The 11567-nt window shown below is 42.6% G+C and overlaps 1 protein-coding gene across 4 annotated transcripts in view; it reads right to left on the reverse strand.

Moving 5' to 3' along the window:
* LOC311234067 (uncharacterized protein) overlaps positions 1 to 11127 on the reverse strand; it is a 57613-nt gene extending 46486 nt beyond the window's left edge. For all 4 annotated transcript variants that reach the window (XR_014620063.1, XM_084321165.1, XM_084321164.1 and 1 more), the window contains exon 1: positions 10954 to 11127. The gene's annotated coding sequence lies outside the window, so the exon portion shown is untranslated. The remainder of the gene's footprint in view (positions 1 to 10953) is intronic.
* Between the last annotated feature and the right edge of the window lie 440 nt (positions 11128 to 11567).

The following is an 11567-nucleotide window of genomic DNA, read 5'->3' on the forward strand; positions in this document are numbered from 1 at the left end:
ACCCCTGCCCACTTTGACAACCTAGGATGGCTTAGAGTAGACGACAGAGTACAGCAACTTGCAATGGGCCTGGTCTACAAGATACACTACACGACCAAGGTACCCATGTACATGTCAAATTCCATCCCAAAGGTCAGTGAATACCAGGATCACAACACCAGAGGGAGCTCCAAATCATGTTAAACCCAGATTCGGCTCAAACAAGGGACTAAACACGTTTCCGCAATTATGCCACATCAATGTGGAACGCCCTACCCAAAGCTGTAAAGGAATGTGAATCACTACCCACCTTCAAAAACACTCTCAAAAAACACCTACGGGAGACTGCAATTCGAAACTGGCCCCTACAGATGTCCTAACCCAGTTGTACAGTAAATGACCAAGTATGGCTTTGTCAGTATTCCAATTTTTTTTACTTCGATTTGTGTGTGTGTGTGTGTGCGTGCGTGCGTGCGTGCGTGTGTGTGGGGCCATTGGGTGGGACCGGGGGACAAATACACTGGAGGAAAGTAACCCAGCTCAGCACTGCCCAAATTATATCATCACTATTGCCTGTTTGAAGGATATCATCCTCAAACACATACACCTGCCTTGCAGAATTCCACACATAAGAAAGAAAGATACTGGGATGAATAAACAAAATAGGAAATAAAATGTAGAAATGCATGCAATACATAAATAAATATGAATCTCCATATATGAAATAGAACATTTAGATAAGGTGCTACTGAGATGTTTTGGTGAGTTTTGTTTTTTTGTGGAAGTAGCCCTTCTTAAAAATGCATGAACATTCACTGATAATTGGTCTGTAGTGGAGTCTACAAGGTCTACATTGCCGGACCATGTAGAATCCGGACCTTGTAGACTGACATAATTCTGTGCATAGTTTAGTCTACACAGGCCATATTTCAAATAATCAAAATCTTACTTCATTCATCTTAAACATTCTTGATTTGGGGGATTGGTAGTTCCCATGAAATCTGAAGTTGTTCAAACGACAACAGCGATCCACCTTGAATTAAATCACACAGCCGAGTGAAACCTTGTTGGCTGCGTCACAGTCACGAAAGGGGCTACTTAATTCATTAATCCAATCCACTTTATTTATAGAGCACATTTAAAAACAACAAAGTTTACCAAAGTGCTGTACAAGTCCCACAACATAAGATAAAAAAATAAATTTTTTCTTTTTTCTCGAAGCTTCGAATTAAAATCGAAGCTCGGCCCCGAAGTTTCGATTGCCAAAAAAAGCTTTGAAGGTCAGCCCTACTTCCATTTGTATAAATTAGGTTAACTGGAGCTTAGTATTCCTGCTTGCCTGAGGGGCTTATCGTGGCTCATGCGCATGCGCATGCGCGCGCTCGGCCAATCAGAGCAACGCGGAAGGGAAGGTTGCTTGCCGAAAGGATAGACCACCGTAACACTTCCGGGATTCTGAAATCAGGGAGGAGATTGCGGGGGGGTCAAATGAATGAATGTGGACGAGAGCCGTGATGTAAGTGGTTGCCGATACGGCTGTGGGGGTGCTGGAGACATGATCGAATAGACGTTTATGCGCCTCGCTCTCCTGAACACGGCGTGACCCATAACTAATCGATCAGAACTAAATCGGCAGAGAAAAAGCCCATTTTAAAGCACCTATTCCGCATGGACATGCGCAGAGTGCCCATGGAGTCTGGACAACGCGAGATGACGCTCGAATGAATGTGGACTGTTCCATCAGAGGGGGGAGCTTCGATGGTCATGTAAGTGGCTACAGACCGCTGCACTTAAATATAAACATTAGTCTACCTGTAGACTCAATGAGGTAATTGTAGATGTCGCCATAAGACGCGTCTGGCCATTTAGTGGGATAATTTTTTCATTATCCTGTTCGGCTGGCCACCGAAGCTCCCCCCTCTGATAGAACAGTCCACATTCATTCGAGCGTCATCTCGCGTCGTCCAGACTCCATGGGCACTCTGCGCATGTCCATGCGGAATAGGTGCTTTAAAATGGGCTTTTTCTCTGCCGATTTAGTTCTGATCGATTAGTTATGGGTCACGCCGTGTTCAGGAGAGCGAGGCGCATAAACGTCTATTCGATCATGTCTCTAGCACCCCCACAGCCGTATCGGCAACCACTTCCATCACGGCTCTCGTCCACATCCATTCATTTGACCCCCCCGCAATCTCCTCCCTGATTTCAATGTAACACGGAAGTGTAGTGGTCTATACAAGCTTCCCGGCATTACAAGATGAGCACAGTCGCGTTATTCTTTTCCGTAGCCGCATTTTGCGGAGACGCTCTCTGATTGGCCACTGATGTTTCTGGTGCGCCCAATCGTGTGACGCCTGTTTCTACACCGGTTAAGCTTAGGCACTCTTTCGAAGTTGGTTAAGGTTAGAGTTTGTGTTAGAGCATGGCGATAGAACGCCAGCCCTGATTCCAAACTCTAACCTTAACCAAATTCGAAAGAGTCGCCTAAGCTTAACCAGTGATAAACTAGGCGTTAGGTAGTTTGCAGGCTGTTAGAGGCGGAAATGGGCAAAGACACAGCTCGTCACGCAATTGGGCGCACATGTCAGTGGCCAATCAGAGAGCGTCAGTCAGTGGCCATTTGGCCAATCAGAGAGCGTCTCCGCAAAATGCGGCTACGGAAAAAAATAACGCTGAGCAGTCAACTAACGTATTGAAAATGTCAATATGATTACCAGGTGCAGAGCAAGTTGCAGTTGGTATGGTGAAGTTGATTATGATTTAAGATCAATGTGGAAAAATACTGCTATGGAGTAGTCAGAGGCCACGAGTAGAACTATTCTACACCTATTTTATTTAACTATACTCGGCCTATTATCTTTGAAAATCGATCACACAGTCACACAATAAATGTTTTCTATTTTAGGACAAGATGTGGTATTCATTCAAACCTTTATTCTGAAAAAGGACAATTGAGGTCATCTTCATTTTCCAATGTCATCGATAGTTACAAACATTTCAATGCATAATTATTTTTACAATATAATAATAATAAGTAATAACTATCTATATAGCACAATTTCCCCTACCCTCACTAGATTATGCCTCTAGTGAGGGTAGGTTTAACTAATAATGTGCCACGGCTTGGGACACAACTGATGTAGACGGCAAAACTATTTGCCCCACTTCCATGTCACTTGCTCCATGTATTAAAGGTGTCAGTCTCTCCCCTTCTGAAAAGACCATGACACAGCATGGCTGAAAGGTGGAGCCCATTTTGGGCCTTCTCATGATGCACGCACGGAAAGGTGAGCAAGTGTGTGTGATGCCAATTTTGAGACGCCATTGGAAGGAAAGGCTGGCCAACAGCTGAGTCACACTTCTACGCATTTCCAGGAACAAAAGCATTCATTCTGAAAGTTACATTGTTGATGCTTGAAATGTCTGAGCTTCCACGTTCATGTATGGCTTTGTTTTTACTTGATAATCCAACAAGCAAGCAAGCTGGCTGCTGTCATTGTAAAAGCATTCATTCTGAAATGTGAGCTTAATGAAACAACATGACAAACGTGCAAAACATTGCTACCATGTAACATCTCAGGTCTCTCTTTCTTTTCTGTTCTCCCAGCTGTTATGCTAGCTGGCGAGCTGTACCCAGCATGCCGTTCAGCGGTGTAACAGTTAATGGGGTCCCCTCTGCTTGTATGCTTTCTACAACGCAGTTGGGCGATTCTGATTGGCCAGGTCATTTCTGGTCATGTGACATGTACGCCCAATCCTGGGACCGCAACTGTCTACACTGGTTAAGCTTAGGCGCTCTTTCGAAGTTGGTTAAGGTTATAGTTTGTCTTAGAGCATGGCGATAGAACGCCAGGTGCTTTGCAGGCTGTTTCGACGCGGAAATGGGCAAAGACACAGCTCGTCACGCAGGGGAGGAAATTAGGCCACTTTACTGGCCAAATGCTAGTATTTTTTACGTTTGGCTGGTAAAAAAAATCAGATACCCGCCAGTTGGCTGGTAAGCCAAAAAGTTAGTTTCCTCCCCTGCTGGCGAGTATACAAAAAAATAAAACATTCTGCAATCACTGCACTGGCAAACGGTGCGCGTCTTCTGAGTGATCGCTTTAGTTGACAGTGCCACGAGAGCACTGCACAAGACCACCCGCGGACATATAATGTTTAATAAACGTTTGCGCAGTACTGGCCAACCCGCGGACATATAATAATAAAAGTCCCGCGGTACTAGGCTAGCCATCAGGAGCACTCGCAAACAGATAACGTTAAACACAGCAGAAGATGGAAAACAGACAGACTGACCAACGGGGAACTGCATCCAACCCTAGTACAACCCTCGAGTATAAGTTACTAAGGACACATTTAAATCACAGAGGTGTAATGTTAGTCTACTGGAACTGTATACAGTGGTTAGCTTCTAGTTAGCGTTTTAGCTATAGCTGCTTGCTAGCTAACGTTAGCCCTGTGTGCTCAAAGCAGCCAGCTAGGTGTATCTGTTATGACTATAATGTTTCCAAAAAAGCACCGGACTACGACGTAAGGTTAGACATTTTATTTCATGCTCAAAAGCCCCTGGCTTGCACATCGCAGTCACGAAAGGGGCTAGCTCAACCAGTGCACTGTGCACAACAGCACACCAACCCAACTGACGTTACCACAACACTTGACGGTACTTCACAGCACTGTCGTAAGACCACCGTGCTGTCTTAAAGGCACAGTGTGCCTACCCAGATGCATACACAATATTGATGCGGCTTGACATACAAAGAAGTAATTATCACAATTAGCGATTTTTTTTGTCTGGTAAAAAATCTGTTTGGCTGGTAAAAAAAATCAGATACTCGCCAGTTGGCTGGTAAGCCAAAAAGTTAGTTTCCTCCCCTGTCGTCACGCTATTGGGCGCACATGTCACATGACCAGAAACGTCAGTGGCCAATCAGAATCGCAAATCGCCCAACTGCGTTGTAGAAAGCATACACGCGTCCACTCAATACACTAGTTTCAAGTTCAAGTTTCTTTAGTTTCTTTAATAGTCGTCAGAAGTACAGAATACTTTTATACAAAATGCTTCTTTCTGTTACACTCCAGAGACTGTGCTAGACAAGATAAGTATGAAATAAAATAGTATAGCATGTAATAGAAGTAAAAATAGAAGTCACAGTGTTCAGTATAGACAATGACATATGTACAATGTTCGATGCAGAATAGAAGTAACTGAGTTACCATACAATATACAATATACTATGTGTTACAAAGGGTCAGATTAAACAGAATATATATATTTATTACTTGAGATACCTTGTATAATATTTGTATATCGTTTGATATCCCTTGTATATTCTTTGTATATATACACGGAATATCCCTTTACCTAGGTACAAGCCAGACCATAATATTCGTTCTCCTATTGGACAGCGACCCCTAGGCGCCAACGGCCATACCCCCAATGGCAAGTTCAAAGCCACCGCCAAGGCATGTCTCAACATGTCCAGGTTTGCGCAGTAATACGAGACAGAACTGAGGTTGGCACTAGATTATTCACTTTACGTATAAATACGTCGCAGGTGGATACAGCAGTACTGAGTATCCTAAAAGTTGAAGCCTTCACCACGATACAACGTGCCGTGAAGTGGGCCTCTTTGCCCCTGAATAGAGCCTTGAGAACCGCGTGCGAATAGATAGCTAAAGTGTCAGAGTTTAACGCCGTATCGTCGAGTTCGACTTATTCTATTGTGAAGTAATAGTCTATTATTTATAGTGTATCGTGCGGCTACCGTTCTCCGTGACCAGCATTACCACCGGTTCGTCGTACCTATAGCTAGTGCACTTATCCAGGCTGGGCGGCCTAAACTCGCGCCACCACCCGAGGAGTCCTAGACGAGAACCGTTGGATATGTACACCGGAGAACCTACACCGGCAAATGCAGAGCCTTTTCCGGCTGGATTATATTGCTTTGGTACTGTGGCTGCTGGAGCAGAGAACCGTCTACCCCACTGCTGTGTGGGATCTACCCCTGTGAGGAGCACCCTCGAGCCCGCCTCTAGGACCACAGAGGCTGGCTAGCTTTCATCCATGCTGTCGTGCATACTGGAGTATAGGGCTGCACGATTTTGGGAAATAATCTAATTGCGATTATTATTCTTATTATTTGCGATGCGATTATAACATATTTAAAAAAAAATTACAAGAAGAATGTTGCTGCTTTCTGTAGTCGGGTCCCAACTGCAAAATTACTGTATTACCCTGTATTATACACTTTTACTATCATGTAGACTATTCTGCTTTGTGTTTACATGTGATGTATTGTATACATGCACATTTATTATGTTCTTGTGTGATGTATCGCACATTTTATTGCTGTGTGATGTATTGCAAATGTTATTGCTGTCATCTTGGCCAGGTCTACCTTGCAAAGGAGATCTTGTATCTCAATGGGACTTCCTGGTTAAATTAAAAAAAAAAAAAAAAAAAAAAAATTAATTGCAGGCTTGGCGATTTGATAATTGCATCATTCCAAATCGCGATTTCGATTAAAAAACGATTAATCGTGCAGCCCTACTGGAGTATAGCTGTTGCTTTGTCTGCGGACCAAGGGAGTACTATGCTACAGGTGGCGTCAGTTATACCCATCTTACTATTCTCATGGACTTACGCTCTTGACCTACTTCAAGTGTTCTTCGCCTTACAAGCGCAATTATAATTCTCAATCTGTAACCTACCGTTGCTGCTCTAATAATAAATACCTCTAACTAGAACTTTCTTTGTCATTGCCGTATTCTTGTGTGGGTGTTCACCAGATATACCATGTACTGTATGGCCAGTAATTAAAGTACATAACTAAGTAGTGGTTTAATGATACCATACTCTCAATACAGTCAGGGAATTGTACCCCTCAGTTACACTATGCAATGTACTAATATACAATACTATATAGTGCAAAGCAGAAATGGGATGAGGTACAATTTAGGTACAATTTACAGTAAGGTGTACGAGTTGTAGTGCAAATTGTGGTATAATATCTAATGTTCTCATGTAAATATAGTCCCCTCCCCTATATCCCGTTACCTGTGCCCCCCCCTCTCTGTGGAATAAGACACTCCCCTCCCCTGTGTCCCCATTACCTGTACCCCCCCCCCCCCCATCTGACCTATCAAATGGGACCACACCCCCCCCGTTAACTATATAGATCTCCTCCCGAGATCTATCCAGGGTCTTCTTACCTGGGTAAATTCAGCTGATCACCTGGGGGGAAGCCCTCAGCCATTCTCTCTATGTATTCTATCTGTTTGGTTAATAAACCCTTGTTATTATCCAAGCCTCGGTTGACTGAGCACATTCTTCATCAGGATATCTACAAATATCCCACAAAATCCTTTACCAATAAATATAAAGTGCGTTTAGGTGATCTAAAGTGTGGAGAGTGGGTGCTGCAGTGTGTTGTTTGTTTAAAGTGAGTGTGCGCGTGTGGATGTGTGTGCTGTGTGCATTTGATGGTTGTTGCATAGTGTTTATTGTTCGTTGAGCAGCCTGATGGCCTGGGGATAGAAGCTTCTTCCGAGTCTTTCTGTGCTCGCCATGAGACTCCGGTATCGCTTGCCTGACCGCAGCAGTTCAAAGAGGCAGTTGTTTGGGTGGCTGGAGTCCTTGATGATTCTCTTAGCCTTACCCCTGCACCGCTTGTTGTAAATGTTCTGGAGGGTGGGAAGCCCCCCTCCAATTGTGCGTTCGGTTGAACGTGCCACTCTCTCAGGGTTCCCACGCTTGCCTTGACATTTTTTTCCATACTACCTCCTGATTTTCCAGGTACCATATTAAGTGATGATCTATAGGCCCCTGAAGTTTTCCGCCCCCCATCCGCGCCCCCCTCCCTTCACACACACAACCACACACACACTCCTGTAATGCATCACACATTTGAGATTATGAGTCTTACGTAGAAGGGGTAGTATGCCTACTCTTTAGGGGTGTAACGATGCATCGATTAATCGAAATGCATCGATTCTAATTATGTGACAATTCAACTGCATGTATTTGAAAATGTTAGAATCGATTATAATCTAAATCAGTGGTCACCAACCTTTTTAAGCCCAATATCACTTTTTTTTTTTGGTGAAGGCAAGATCTACCTATTGAAGCGTTGAGAGAAAAAGACAGCCAAGATTGTACTTTAAACTAAATGACTTATTTGCCTGTATTCTAATTACATGCAATGCTTTGGTCCAACATTAAAACGTCAAAGTAGAACTATTATGTACTTTCTCAGTCAGTGCTAAGTGCAGTCATCTTATGCAGCATCACTTTTCACATCAAAACAAAAGTAGAACTGTAATGTGGACTCTCATATTATTAACATTGACAAACATATTTACAATTAGCATTTTATAAAGTAGAACTGTAATGTGTACTTTCTCAGTCAGTGCTAAGTGCAGTCAGTGCTAAGTGCAGTCAGTGCTAAGTGCAGCATCATTTTCACATCAAAACAAAAGTAGAACTGTATGTGTACTTTCTCAGTCAGTGCTAAGTGCAGCATCACTTTTCACATCAAAACAAAAGTAGGACTGTAATGTGGACTCTCAGGGTAAGATCTAAAAAAAAAAAAAATTAAACTTTTTTTTTTTTAATTTTCATGGAAAGATCTACAGGGACAGTCTCAAAGATCGACCAGTCGATCAAGATCGACGGGTTGGTGACCACTGATCTAAATCAACAAAAGAAATAATAATAATATTAAACATTTGTAATGTTTTTTTGTGTGTGTATTGTTTTTATTGACCTATAGTCCATTCATGATCCGTAATAAAAATCAAATCATGCTGAGTGAATCAGTTCCCCCAGCCACATTCGTGTATTCAAAAAGTTTTGGGGAATTAACTGATAGAAAATGTATCGAATCATGGTCAAATGAAGAGATTTCATGATGCATTGAATCGTTGCCTGAATAATCGTAATTGAAATTAATCGTTGTGAGGTTGCATCGTTTCACCCCTACTACTCTTACTCTGTAAAAGCTTTTGTAAATCAAATTGGTTATCGTTATGAGAGCTAACGTTGGTAGCTACTGTACCTGGCGCTGGCTATCGTTATGAGCTAACGTTGGTAGCTACTGTACCCGGCGCTGGCTAACTGGCTATCGTTATGAGAGCTAACGTTGGTAACTACTGTAACTGGCGCTGGCTAACTGGCTCGTTATGAGAGCTAACGTTGGTAGCTACTGTACCTGGCGCTGGCTAACTGGCTCGTTATGAGAGCTAATGTTGGCTAGCTACTGTACCCGGCGCTGGCTAACTGGCTATCGTTATGAGAGCTAACGTTGGTAGCTAATGTACCTGGCGCTGGCTAACTGGCTCGTTATGAGAGCTAACGTTGGCTAGCTACTGTACCTGGCGCTGGCTAACTGGCTCGTTATGAGAGCTAACGTTGGCTAGCTACTGTACCCGGCGCTGGCTAACTGGCTATAGTTATGAGAGCTAACGTTGGTAGCTACTGTACCTGGCGCTGGCTAACTGGCTCGTTATGAGAGCTAACGTTGGCTAGCTACTGTACTTGGCGCTGGCTAACTGGCTCGTTATGAGAGCTAATGTTGGCTAGCTACTGTACCTGGCGCTGGCTAACTGGCTCGTTATGAGAGCTAACGTTGGCTAGCTACTGTACCTGGCGCTGGCTAACTGGCTCGTTATGAGAGCTAACGTTGGTAGCTACTGTACTTGGCGCTGGCTAACTGCCTCGTTACGAGAGCTAACGTTGGCTAGCTACTGTACCTGGCGCTGGCTAACTGGCTCGTTATGAGAGCTAACGTTGGCTAGCTACTGTACCTGGCGCTGGCTAACTGGCTCGTTATGAGAGCTAACGTTGGCTAGCTAGTTAGCAAGATTGCACTGCTTACTAACTAACGTTGATAAACCCAGGTTTACCACACAGTTAAAACACAGCTACTTACATTTGAGGATAAACTTGCATAAGAAGTTTCAATCAAGTTTCACTGTAGATGCCAAGGCTCCCTTGGCTCACCAAGTTGCCTGCATCAAATTCCAACATCCAATATACCATATAGGATGCCAAGAGCATGCTCTACAACATCATCCATTTCTATCTACAGTAAAAGCTGTTCACATGTAAAGGGTTTTTATAAACTCATGTTAATTCTGTGCTCAATAGTTACATTTTATTACACATCATCCAATAAAAATGTCCAGGACAACCGTTTCTATTTCCATGTAATTGGTCACTTTTGCTCAGTTTCCATGCCTTTCCAAATGAATCCCATGTTTTCAATGTTTTCCAGGTACCGTGGGAACCCTGTCTCTGTAGTCTGCTACGGTCTTGTGCGGTGCTATTCCCAAACCAGGAGGTGATATTGCCAGTCAGGATGCTCTCTATTGTACACAGTGTAGTTAGTAGTTACCAGTAAAAACAAGGGGAAATATATTTTTCGCATAAACTATTCGATTTTGTTAATAATTTAACAAAATCCCTACAATTGATTTATATTTATCATGCAAATTGAGGCCTAACGTTAAGCTAGCCTATTTCCCATATTGGAGGTATTCGGGTAGCTATTAGTGCAAACAAGTAATGCTACTAACTACCATTTCAACCAGTGCACTGCACACTGTCTGCAATACAGTTTATAGGCTGCTCCAGTCCTTTCCTATTGACTTTCCAATTGATTAGGGGGAGGTGGATGTGTCCACTGTATCTCACTGCAATACAAATGGTTATTGCGTAATGCTGGGCCATTGGCTCTAGTGTGTTAAACTATGGACCTTTCTAACCGATCCCCCAACAGAAGAGTGGTGTCGTTTGGCTCCGCCCACTCGCTATCAAATCATATGTTATGGTTTTGAATAATTGTCGTGCTATAAATATCCGTGTTGTTCTGTGGTTTTAAATGAACTAAGGTAAAACATTCACAAGATAGCTGAGCATTTGTCAAATCAGTATATGCACTCCATCGTTGATAAATAAGAAATACAACTTACTCAGGAGTCAGAACAGGTAGAAATATCCCGCTAGGTCGATTATCACAACTTTGATCCCACGATAGTCTAGTCGTCATAATTACAGGAACGAGTGGTGGGCGTCATGTTAGTTAGACGTTTAATGCAGGCTTTTGACCAAACGTTTTCTAAATGATCTGCAAGACAATGCTAATGGCGTCGTCTCTCAAGACACACTGTTCCGCTAGCGAGTAGAGACACCAACAATAAGATTTCCGGTGGGACTTTTTCCAAAATAAAAGAACAACTCTGCATAAGTCTAAAGCACACGTATTTTTTTTCTCCAAAAAATAATTGTAAAACTTGATTTGAAATCTTTATTTCGAACATGCAATGAATACAAACAAACAATAACAAAAGCAAAACACAACTCAATCTACATGTTCGAAAAGGAGTAGGAAGAAGTATACACTTATTTAATCCTACCCCTTTTCCACTACTCAAATGAGTGTACTATTTTAAAACATTAAAAATATATATATATATATATATATATATGCAAAACAAAAAAAACTAACTATATGTAAAACATGAAAGAAATCAAATAAAAATGTAAACACCCGTGAATATCAAGTCCCTTCCTCATCCCTGTACCT

The sequence above is a fragment of the Notolepis coatsorum genome (genome assembly GCF_963971535.1).
Source record: "Notolepis coatsorum genome assembly, chromosome: 1".
Lineage (NCBI taxonomy): Eukaryota > Metazoa > Chordata > Actinopteri > Aulopiformes > Paralepididae > Notolepis > Notolepis coatsorum.